We start from the raw sequence: 12,527 nt of genomic DNA, 5'->3' as shown, positions 1-12,527 counted from the left end.
CCTCATACTGCCTCAATCCTGTCTTATTGGCAACCTTGCAAAATGCTCTTTTGCAATGTTTAAGAAGAAAAAAGTTAAGTCTAACAAGTCTAGAGGTATGGCGCACTTATGGTATAGTAAGTGTAGGCTACAAGAAAGTAGTGGTTTAAGTTGTTGTAATTATCAAATGTATGATTACTGAAGCTCAGGGCGCACAGCTGGCGGTCTTAATTTGTAGAGGAGGTGAGCCGCCTCTCTGCTGTGTCATTCAGGTGGCACTGTTCATAAAGGAAAGTGGCTTGATGAATAGGTATCATGGGATTAGTGGAGGGAGAGGGAGCACGCATCCCCGTGATGTGCCTGCCTGCAGACGGAGTTTGGCAAGGCAGGTCATACCTGCGCAAACCAGACAGCATTCACACCAGTACCAAGAGCTGTGAACGGTCCCTTTCGAGCATGTCATTTTCGCTTCAAGTGAAACCTTCAAAATCGTTTCAGGGGAAATTTCAAAATAAAAATCTTTTTTTTTTTTACATTTTGTCTCATGCTTAAAAATCTGCAGCACAGACACATACAACACATAATTGTTGAACATATTTTTGTAGAGAATTTAAGCTTTTTAATGAGCAATTGTGTATGATTATAGCAATCATCCTTTTTAAAACTGCCATTGTTTATATTTGCACAGCAGCCATTTTCCTCTGACATCACACTCAGGATAGGAAGCTCAAATGTCGTTCCAGGTGGCACATTGTTTAACAAAGGGAAACTGACTAGGCTAATAGTTAATATATCACCACTCCCTGATCGATCAGACATTATAAAGACAACTGAAAGGTAAAACAATATTCAAAAGGTGAAACAACATATGTTTTCAACATGTTTTTGTTCATAAAACTAGCAACCTGGAACCTGGAGAATGGCCAGCGTGTGAATATGTCTATTTCTCCCAAATCGACATACAGTATATGACTTTGCCAACAACAGGCATACCTATGGCTTGGCAAGAGATTTTTAATTTGTCAACATTGAAATTTGGTTCCACACTCAGCAGTGTTCTGTGTCACTTTGTCACCTGACTTTCTCCTTTTTAATTACAACAATCACTAAGTGCGGCCTAACAATTAACATAAATACCAATAATAATCACCTTCTTACACAGACAACCAATAATGCTGTTTTTCTTTTAAGGGTCAGGGTTAACCTCAACTCATACAGACTAATCCTGTGAACATAAAAGCTGCTGGTTTACATTTAGGAAGCATGAGTTAAAATCACATCACAATTCATTTGTATCTTTTGGATTTATTATTTTTTTTAATAGCACAGAAATCATGTTTTCAGATTCCTTGCTGTATCACTCAACAGCTAGGGCTAATGCTTCAAGGACATGGCGTCACAGCTGCTTTGCTGTGAATTAAGTTAGCTGGACTGAATTCAAATCAGCCAGATGCTCAGGCAGAGCTGAACATGATTCTGGCTTGGCAATCAAGAGTGTTTAGCTGTTCGCAGATAAGTGGAGACAAATTGTAAGGGTGTGCTTGTGCACGGTGCATAAGCCAATTGTAACTTGGATGCAAATGTGTGATATGTTGTGAGAGGTATTTTAAAATAGGACCTTCGTCTGCTGATTGTGCAAATCTGTGTTAGTCTTCAAGCTATCTAAAATGCTCCCGGATGGCACGTAACATTCATTTGTAAGGAATTAAAGCAATGCAGTTCAATACAATACAATACAATGAGTACACACCAAAAAATTATAAAGTAGGCCTATATTAAGTAATAGTGTCAGGTAAGAGATGGTGACCCTCTTCAGGATAAAAATGAACACTGCTTTGTATAGAGGTTGTATTTAGTTTGTTCTTTCTTTTATTCCCTTCCCCTTTCCTTTCTCCTCCCAGTAACAAAAGGCCGTCTTTATCTTTGTCTATTATTTTATCACTGCTCATTGTGTGTGGCACGGCAGTCAAATTTGCTGCTGCAGTGTGTCAGGAACAAAAAAACCTGCTCAATCACAGGTCTCTGTGGCACAACAACCACTGGTTGGGACAACAACATATCAAAGCTTTATCAATTAACAACAAAGAATACAAGACGTGAGCTGAATAAAGAATTTTCTTCAAGGTGGAAATGCAAAGAAAAAGCAGCTTGTAAGTCAAAGCTGCAGATACAGTAAACAATATGGCAAACACCAGCTCAGAAAATGTGTGTCTGTGTGTTCGTGTGTGTGTGTGTGTGTGTGTGTGTGTGTGTGTGTGTGTGTGTGTGTGTGTGTGTGTGTGTGTGCGTGTGTGTGTGCGTGTGCGTGCTGTTTTCTACGGCACCAGCTTTTGCAATTGTATTCGAGATATGTCTCTATGAGGAGCAGAGGAGCTGGTGTAATTGTTATGCATCTTTGTTTTGACATTAAGACAAGGGGTTGGTGATTAATTTTTTATTTCAATATGGCCACTGCCAGATACCATTTATAAATCAGCAATGTATGTTTTAACTGGTCTTTTCTGTTTATGAATACCGTTATTGATGTAAGTACCTGGTGACACTGTTTTGAAAGTCAGATCTAAATAAAATGCATTATTTTGTCATTACCATTTCACTGTGTTTAAGTACTTCGACATCCTGAGTCCAGACCGCAAAGAGAAACATCATTTTTCTGTGCTAAATAGAACTGACGTCAGATTTGTTAGCACTTTGAAAGAATTTTAGAATGTGATGTGTCACTTTCTGTCAACGTCTTCATGAAATGTGCTCGGGACGCATCGTGGTGCTTTATGAGCAGCGCGTCAGATGAAGTGTTGGTACTTTGTTCTTTTCTCAGACGCGTCACGGTAATGAGAAGCGTCAGGTTCCATCAAGCAGAAGAGGACAGGTCCACATTACAGATGCATACATCACTGCTCTCATTTCAATGTAATAACACCTGTCGGGCCTGATGAGGGGGGAGCCATGATGGCTTAGTCTGAGAGCAACGGACACACACACACACACACACACGCAGATAGTCACACGTGCAGGCATACGTGCACTCAAAATAATCAAATCAACAAAACACATGTAGCACGGAACATGAGTCACATGGCAAACCCACAATTTCTGTTTAAACATGCTTAGCCACATACAGGTACACACATTTGATTAGGTCTGAGAGACTGTCCATCCCCATTATGGTTTTATCTTCAGTCTGTGATGATATTAATATCTAGTACGTGTAGCTTCCTTTATTTCAGGAGGAAACGTGCTCTATAGTGTCATGTGTGATATGTATATTATATCATGCGATATTCAATTGGAAAATAAAAATAACGTTAGAATTCTAGCACTACAAATACTGTTTCAAATGCTCTATTGCATAACGCTGCTTTACAAAATAATCTAAACTCAACAAAAATGTCCTCCAAAACCTGATGACAGAATACATAATTTATTGCTGACCTCTCGAATCGTTTATAGAAGAGTTTTCTGAAATGAAAGCCCTATTCTGAAAGACTTCATTTCAAACTGAAAAATACATTCATCTTTCAATAGCCTGAGTCAGATTTTGGAAAAACGTTGTGGTTAGGGCAGGGGCAGCTCAAGCCACAAGGCTTCACAAACGCCTTCATCTTTCTGTTTGTGTGTATTACAACATGGAAATAATGTTTGCAATTCCTGTGTAGTCTCTTAGCGTACAACATGTAGCGTTTACTGTGACACAGGTATGCAGGTCTGTATTCATCAGCACTAATAATGTAACAGTAAAAACAGACCACTGCATGTATCAATGACATGACTGACACAACAGCCTGACAACACAGTTTAACACCAAACCAGAGAGAAGAAACAGCAGCAACATTTTTCCGGACAGGCTCTTGCGCATCATCAACAGGTGACTGAACAACCAATGGATGAAACACAGGAGGATGTTTCAAAGGCCTGCAGGGTTTGTCTGTCTGACAAAACAACGATGCAATGCAACAGTTCAACAGTCCAGGCTACAAATAAGTAGAAGGCTACACAACCTCTGGGTTTCTCCTGGAGGTGAATACATGCAGACAGCAGCAGGGACATTTAAAAGTCAAGGAGGAAATAACAGCAAGCAACGACACACACACACACACACACACACACACACACACACACAGAGGGCTATTTGACTCACGTTATTTCACGTCGAGGTCCACTCTCCTTTCTTTCACGGCGCATCCATTATTTGTTGGCCATTGTGTTGATGAGCTGGACGCCACCGCTGCTAGCTAACTCTCACAAAGACAGCTAATACCATTAGCGAAACTAAACAAGCTAACTCTTTCGGTTGTTTAATTTAAAATGAGTTAACTTTCCATTCTCTGTTGTGAGGCCACGGGCTTCTTCTACATCACCTTGTCTATCCAGTTAAGTTTAGTTCCAGTGACTGACACTTCCCTTCTCTTCCCTCACACAGACAATTTGCTAATGTTGCTGTAAAATGTTTGACATTTGACATTCGCCCTACCTGCTGTGGCCACCCAGGGGGCGCTGTTTCACCCATTTCACGAAACTGAAGTTAGTGCGAGGACACAGTCCTGGACCATTAGGATAAAATAGAAGCCAGAAATATTTTCTGTTAAACATTCAGCAGCTGATGTTTGTGGATTTGGAGGCAGTGAGCACAACATTAACATATCATGATATTTAACTGAGCAAACTGTTTTTTATTTAGACATCCAGCAGTCACATCAGTGTTTGGCCACCTGATAGCTTTCGGTCTCATAATAATTTTTTTTATCAACCCAATTATAGACGCTATGTGTGTCTGTCATTTTGTGTCAAACAGAGCTGCTGATGAAGCCGACACTCCAACCAGCTACAGGATCATTTAAACTCACTGTGAAGCTTTGTGAAGCTGGTTGGAGCTGCAGATCCAGGTAATAACTCCCTGTAGGTTCATCCCTGTAAGTGACTAGTTTCACACTGGCACACTGTTTTCACATTCACGTTTATTTTATTTTTTTTAAATCACAGATATATATTCATACAATGAAGGAGTCCTGGCTTGCATTTTAGGACACCCAAGGGGCTCCAGGCTAGTTCCAATGGAGGGCACTGGCCCCCGCCCAGAACAACCCCAGGGTTTGATTTAATATAAATACCATGATCACGATAAAAGAAGTCAAAGCCGTGAACTTTGAACTTTGAACTGTGAACTTGTAGCAAATATTCGCCTCCCATTCACTGCAATTCTATGCAAAGAGGGGCAAGGAAAACACTCATATCCAGCGGCAAATTTGCATGTTGACCTCACAGTTGAGTGTTACATGACAGGCGAAGTTGCTGCCACAGCTAATGCCGCACGTCCTGCACGACGCACATTCATTTAGCACCAGAAGTCCGTGTTCCTAAGCCTGCATCCACTTATGTGTGACCATACCGTAACTCAAAGGGCCTGCGTGATAGCTTTTCTTTTCTCAACTTCTCTTGGTCTTTATCAGCAAATGGAACTGGCTTTGGTGCCATCACATGACTTGAGTGATGACCCACTGGGCCAATTTATAAGCCTGCCCCTTTCCCCCCCAAAATGCTCCAATCACAGCAGGTCAGGAATTTGCACGACCTCATAACTCTTTGGTTTGTTCGTTGGTTTGTCATTTCCAACAACACAGACTGAGTGGAATATAAAGTTGTCAGAAATAGCAACAACAGTATGGTATCACTTCCCGGTGTTACACATGAGTCCAATAAACAGAAGGATAAACATCAGTTTTAACTGGAACACTTAAGTCACAGTTGCATTTCCAAAATGCAACATAACGGACTGGATCACATTATGAAAGGCAAATAAAAGGCAGTCCGCTCACCACCGCCACTTATTCAGTGAGTAATACTTTGCTCCTCGGTGTATTTCCAGCACTGGAAATTTTGTTTAATGTCTCTCTACTTTTTTTTTTACAAACAAGTAAATGTGGTTTAAAAAAAAAAAAGGGCTCCAACAAGTTAATGGCAAGTTTAATAACGTGCACACATTTCCAGCGGCAGTGGCGGCCGTCTCCGCCATGTGTTTAAAAAATCATCAAAGTCAGAATCAATGGAACAAACTTCTACAAAGATATAACACATGCTTCATTATTAAGAGATCAGATCTGGCTGTGGAGGCTTGAGGCGAGGTAAATGGAATAAAACAGAGGTTGGTTTGCTAATGGACTTTCGTACTGCGGCACATTGGTTCATATCAGTCAGTCACTGTTTGCCTCTGTCACAGGTTTTAAGCTTTTAAACAGGCCGTACACACCAGGAAATAAAAGTCCCCCTTCCAGAAACATCAAAAACCAGTAAAAAGCAGAGTAGTAACACATGCACGCTCACACCTCGCACACAAGAGCATTTGAGACGCACACACGGCAGAAGCAGTAGAACAAGGCATTACCATAAATTCATTAGAGTGGTCGGGCAGTATTTATAAACACGCAGAGATGTTGTTTACAATGTCTGACTGGATGGATTACACTTCTACACAGACGAGTGAAGGAAACACTCCCAATATACACACTGTTTACACTGGGAGAGAGAGAGAGAGGGTGGGGGGGGTAGCAAGAGGGGAGAGAGAAAAGGGTTTGAGTACACTGCTCCACAAGGTCCCTGAGTGGCATGTTTTACAGAGCGAAATAAACATCCAATAAAATAAACACCACTCGGCTGTGCTCCGCTGCCATGTTCTGTACCGGGACAGCACAGAGAGACTTCTGTGTGCGTCTGCCAACGCCGCATGTGGGTACGTATACATGTGTGAGCACAGGTGTAAGGGGAGAGGAGAGGAGAGGAGAGGAGAGGAGAGGAGGATTTTTAAGTTTTTATATTAGTTCTGGCAACAATTGCATGACATATTTTCTGGTCTAGACATGTTCAGAGCCACCTATGGTCATCGTTTCAGAACTACCCTAACACAATACAGAGACAAGAGAAGTCACAACTTGATACAAAACAAAACAAAAGCAGACACACACACTCACACACACCACCAAGCTGACATAATTGCATTTAAATGACCAGAAATATGCTGTGTAAGTTGATTTAACATGGTAGAACAAAGCCCGGAGGGTTCCACTGTGACTCTGGTCACTATATCTTTGCAATAATAAATCCCTCTGCATTCCAAGAAGTGTGTAGGTCAGCTTCTCCAGAGGGAATATTATCAGTGCTATCTTCAGAAAGTTGGAGAGTGGGCTAATCAATTAAGCGTTGCAGTTGTTACGTGCACCGTCCACTTCAAGCTGTCAATCACGGTAACCCCTTCATCTTTCAGTTGTTTTCCAAAATGTTGGTATCCTTGCGCACGTCCAGCACATATGTTGGTAACACTTTTTAACAATTGTCACTAATAAATGACACATTTGTAGTTAATTAAACTCTAGTTAATATTATTTTACTGTAAAGATATACTGGAATACATTGCAAACCAGTTATTAAACAATTATTTTTTCTTAAGGTGCAACTGATGTTCAAAATCTTTGTAAATGGTTCATAAATACTGAGCAGCTCATATGTAAACAGTATTTGGATGGTCATCATGAAGTTGAAGCTGGTGTTTAAAAGCATTGCTTGATAAATGTTTATAAAGCATTTTGTTGTTAGCTAAGAATTTTAATTTAAAACACTGAGAAAAACAAGTGCACATGCTGCACCGCTAATTAAGCTAACTAAGCTAACTAGCTAAAGACAGCTAAAGTCAGCAGCAGTTACCTGTTGATATGCTGAACTCCTATTTGATTAGAGTAGGAATTCAGCAGATGCCCAATTCATACATATTGCACCTTTAACAGTGAGATAACCACTGACTGAAGTTTAAGGAACGAGCGACCCTGCTTGCCAGGATCGTTTGTAATGCATACCCATACATTTAGAAATAGAATGCAAATAGAGAGAAATGACAGGGAGTATTTGTTGGCACTGAATCTGTGGTGGCACAAAAAACATAAGATAATATTTGAAAAAAATATTTACAGTATTTTCATATTCATTTATTCATGTTAAAAAGGAAATCAAATCAATCGACATCCCTGTATACAAGTAAATATTTGAATTAGTCCTGTCTGCTACAAAATGAAAGGAATAGTAATTTTAGGACATAAGCACTTGTTCTCAAACAGACAAATCACTTACACGTTGGCCATCAGCCAGTTAGCTTAGCTTAGCATAAAGACTGGAAACAGCTAGGCTAGGCGGGGTGCAGTAACTTCCTGTTGTCTTCATGCAACAAGACTCCAGGAAGCTTCATAGGCTATAGGTACAGGCTGAACAATATATATATATGTATATATATATGTATATGTATATATATATATATATATATATATATATATATATATATATATATATATATATATGTATATATATATATATATATATATATATATATATATATATATATATATATATATATATATGTATATATATATATATATATAGATATATATATATATATATATATATATATATATATATATATATGTATATATACATATAAAGTCTCCAACTCTCCACAAGCAAGAGAATTAGCTTAATTCCAAAAATGTTGAGCTTCTCTCTGAACTTAAGCTTTTTTATTCATGACTGATTCAAGGCTTCTAAGACACAGTGTTTTGCCAAACAATCCTAAAATACAGCTGTTTTATATGAATTGCTGGTGGTACTGGCCTTGACTCGCGGGGGTAATAAACCATAAGAGTGCAAAGGTGGGCCGAGAGGATTTGCAGAAAAAGTGATAAGGGTGTTGATGGAGCAAAAGAAAAGACAAAGAGATTTGGAGATTTGGAGAAGAGACGATGAATTTATTGCTCTGCGGAGAAGCGTATATAGAGGAGATGTGGGGAGGAGGAGGAAGGGGGGGTGGAGGAGAGGGAAATCAGACAGGTTGGACTATGAGAGCACACACAGACGCACTCTGTTTAATGTCTCGCTGACATTTCTGTTCTCCATCTCCTCCCCGCCGACCCTCTCTCGCTGGAGACAAATGGGCAGAAAGGAAAAGCTGAGGGACAGCGAGAGAAGGAGAGAGGGGAAGAGACGCAACGCTCTGCCTGTACTTCACTCAAGGTCACCAGTCCCAGACAAAGTCAAGGGTCAGGGTTCATGGGAGGGCCAGCCAATCAGGAGCTGGGGAAGTCAGGGAGTCAGGTTTCCTGCTCCGCCTCAGCACAACTTGCTCCACGGTCTCTTTTCGCCTCTTCCTCATTGACCATCTTTTCATCTCCCTCTCTCTTCTGTTAATTCCTGCACTCGCAGCTCTTTCGTCCTCACCTTGTTGAGAAGCAACAGATGTGTATCAATGTGAAGAGAGAAAAAAAAAAAACGAGCAACGCTTGTGGAGTTTCTGCAGGACAGTTTAGAGGCTACCTAACAGTTCACTCCCTGAGTCCTTGAGTGGATTCCTTCTGGATTCCGTCACTCCATTAACCCGTGCAGTCAGGGCTACGTACGTGTGTGTGTGAGTGTGTGTGTGTGCATCATTGAGGTTTTCATTCACTGTCACTGCCCTGTGTCTGGTGCTCATTTCATTGCTTAAACCAAACCATCTGTGTGTTCAGTGGTTGGAATGTTCTACACACACACACACACGCGCACACACACACACACACACACACACTGCTGCTGCTGCCTCCTCACCTCCCATCCATTGACCCGGCCCTAAATGGTGGTGTCCATATCAACAGATGAAAGATGTTAGCTCCCAGCTTCCTTGCTGACCCTCATATTTATACATTAGCTCAGTCAGCTACTTAGCAGTGGGTTGAAAGCTGGCGTTCAGCTCGGCACAGTCCGACATCAAACATCCGCGATGAGACGGAAAATGGACAAGAATCATTGCTCCTGACCTTTATTGCACCTTTGCTGGTTTCTCCCCACTCAGTGTGCTGCTGTTTGGACAGTGTCGGAGTGGTGTGAGCGGGCCAGCTGGCTGGAGCGGCGCATTGCAGCGAGCTACAGGGACAACAGGCAGCAGTGTGTCGACTCCTGGCCAGGCCTGAGAACACTTCACTAACCTGATCAGCACCAAGACAAATAGAGGGGTGATTGCTTCCCCGTGGCACATCTGGCTTCTCTTAAAGCCACGGGAGGGGAGAAACTGGGGTGGGCGTATGTGTGTGTGTGTGTGTGTGTGTGTGTGTGTGTGTGTGTGTGTGTTTTGTGCTTTTAAAGGCTGCCACTTTACATAGGGTATTTCAAACACGCTGCTGACTCGCCGACCAATTACAGCCAATCGGTGCTGTCGGCCCGGCTGCTTTCCCCCGTCAATAAAAACATTTTGGTTGGGAGCGCCCGGGCCTGTCCTGGACCGCAGCCCGGCCCCAAACAAACGGCTCACTCGGAGTTCTGACATTCCAAAACGGAAGCGGCAGAATTCCAGCGCCGAGGGGAAATAAAGATCCCCGCAATTCAACAGAGGAAACCGAGGGGTGAGTTTAGTCCTGGGGATGGTGAGGAGGGAAACGAGCTGACCGTGTAGGTGCGAGCGGGTGTGCATGAATGGTTTGGTATGTGGCTCCTGCACGTCCTTGTAGTTATTTTGAGCATCGCAGAGCCGCCTCAGACCTACATCTGACCCACCCAGGACCACTGAAGCTCAGACCAAAGCTGAACTCAGAGGCTTGGACCTGAAGGCCAACGTGGGGTCAAAGTTTGAGCGGGAAGTTCTGCTCCCTGACTGACTGCCGCCCACACCCCCACCTGCTGGCCACCATGGGAACAGCAGCCAAATATAACATTAATATCCCAGACAGTTCCAGACCATTGACTGAAACACATGTTTATTCTAATATGAGTCGCTCTTTGTATCCGCTCCGACGTGCTTTTCTCTGTCTCTGCTTTCCGTCTCCTCCTCTCTGTTTCTCTTACTTTGAGCTAATAGTAAACAGAGATGCGGCTCTCTGGGAGCTGTCCAAACAGCAGGACAATAATAACTGTTTGTTGTCACCACGGATACACACCAACACACACTGGAGCATCTGGCTTCTGTTAAGTGTATCCAAGCCTCTCACAAACTTATGATATATTGTTGTGTGTGTGTGTGTGTGTGTGTGTGTGTGTGTGTGTGTGTGTGTGTGTGTGTATTTGTCTGCAAATAAAACGGATTGTTGGCTGGGACACTCAAACACACACTCACATTCACGCAGACACACACACACACACACAAATACACACACACACACTCAGGTTTATGTATGGAAACGAATGGACACACATCCTATAGGAGGGGAAGACAGACCCTTATGCCCTTGCCACCTGCAAAATACAACACAGCGCTGAAAGAGTTAAGAGTGTGTTTCAGTTCAGGGTGTGTGTGTGTGCGTGTGTGTGTGTGTGTGTGTGTGTGTGTGTGTGAGCGCACGTGCGTGCGTGTGCATGTGTGTGAGAGTGAGGGTGTTTGTGTGTGCATAGGCTGAGGAATGCCCTTCTCAGTTTGGGAGCAGGGGCCCAGGTTAGGGGCTTTAGAGAGGGGCCCAGTGCGCGTGTGTGTGTGTGTGTGTGTGTGTGTGTGTGTGTGTGTGTGTATGTGTGTGTGTGTGAGCCATGTGTGTGTGTGTGTCAGCCAGTGGGAGCTTAGCAAGGGGCCCTGTGTTTTGTTCTGTTCCACATCAATGGGACGTCAAGCCGGGTTTGGGCCTGACAGCACCCGGATTAAAGGTTTTCTACCAGACTCTCTCTCTACCCCTCCCCCCGACACACACACACACACGCACACACTCACAAACACACAAACACACACACAATGGGCTGAAAGAACACAGTCTTAACTCTTGGAGTACTAAATTGTAATTTGCAGGTGGCTACAGGCAGTAGGACAGGCCCTCCCAATAATGAGAAAAAGGGGTTAAGAAAAGCGCGTGTCCGCCTGTGTGCGCGCACTGATGTGCGTTTGTCTGAGCATGTGTGTGTGTGTGTTTGTGTGAGCATGCGCGCGCGTGTGTGTGTGTGTGTGTGTGTGTGTGTGTGTGTGCGCGCGCCACCACAACAAATGGGAACAACTAGATCTTACAAGACATGACTATGCCAACAAACATCACAGCAACATTTTGTTTAAATGTGTTGTTTATAATTTCCCAGCTGACTCGCCCCAGATGCTGCTTCATTCTCACATGATATGATTCTGGAGGGATGCAAGAAGATCAGAGCTGCAGTAACTTTTGTCAATAATTAACGAATGAAATGAATGAAAAAATGATCAAATTTTAATGAATCAACCCCCCCTTTTTATCCATGTTCCCCTACATAAATCATATTCATTTGACTCAGGTTATAATACAACACCGACGACTGCAGTTTGGGGAAGATATTGTAATGAGAAGAGAAAGATACCGACCAATTATTTTTTTTATTCCTAAACAAACTAAAAAAAATCACAACTCTCCCTTTCATGACAGAATAAACTGAATAAACAAACTGACCTTAAAGGACAACACGATTTCATTTTGTTTATATTTGGCAGACACCGCCACCTTTTTCTAGTTTCAAACTGTGCCCTGGGGACCTTTTAAATTCTGAGTTTGATTTCTTCTCCAAAAAGACACGGTGCCCCTTTAAATCAGACAAAAAATCGT

At 42.4% G+C, this 12,527-nt stretch overlaps 1 long non-coding RNA gene across 1 annotated transcript in view; it reads right to left on the bottom strand.

Annotated features, from left to right (window-relative positions):
- The window catches only part of LOC115583151 (uncharacterized), a 36,670-nt gene extending 32,316 nt beyond the window's left edge, over nt 1-4,354 (bottom strand). Inside the window, exon 1 of the long non-coding RNA XR_003984310.1 lies at nt 4,118-4,354. This is a non-coding gene — a long non-coding RNA (uncharacterized LOC115583151). The remainder of the gene's footprint in view (nt 1-4,117) is intronic.
- Nucleotides 4,355-12,527: the final 8,173 nt, after the last annotated feature.

This window comes from Sparus aurata, chromosome 6 (assembly GCF_900880675.1).
Source record: "Sparus aurata chromosome 6, fSpaAur1.1, whole genome shotgun sequence".
Taxonomy (NCBI): domain Eukaryota; kingdom Metazoa; phylum Chordata; class Actinopteri; order Spariformes; family Sparidae; genus Sparus; species Sparus aurata.
This window is presented reverse-complemented; position numbering and strand designations above follow the sequence as displayed.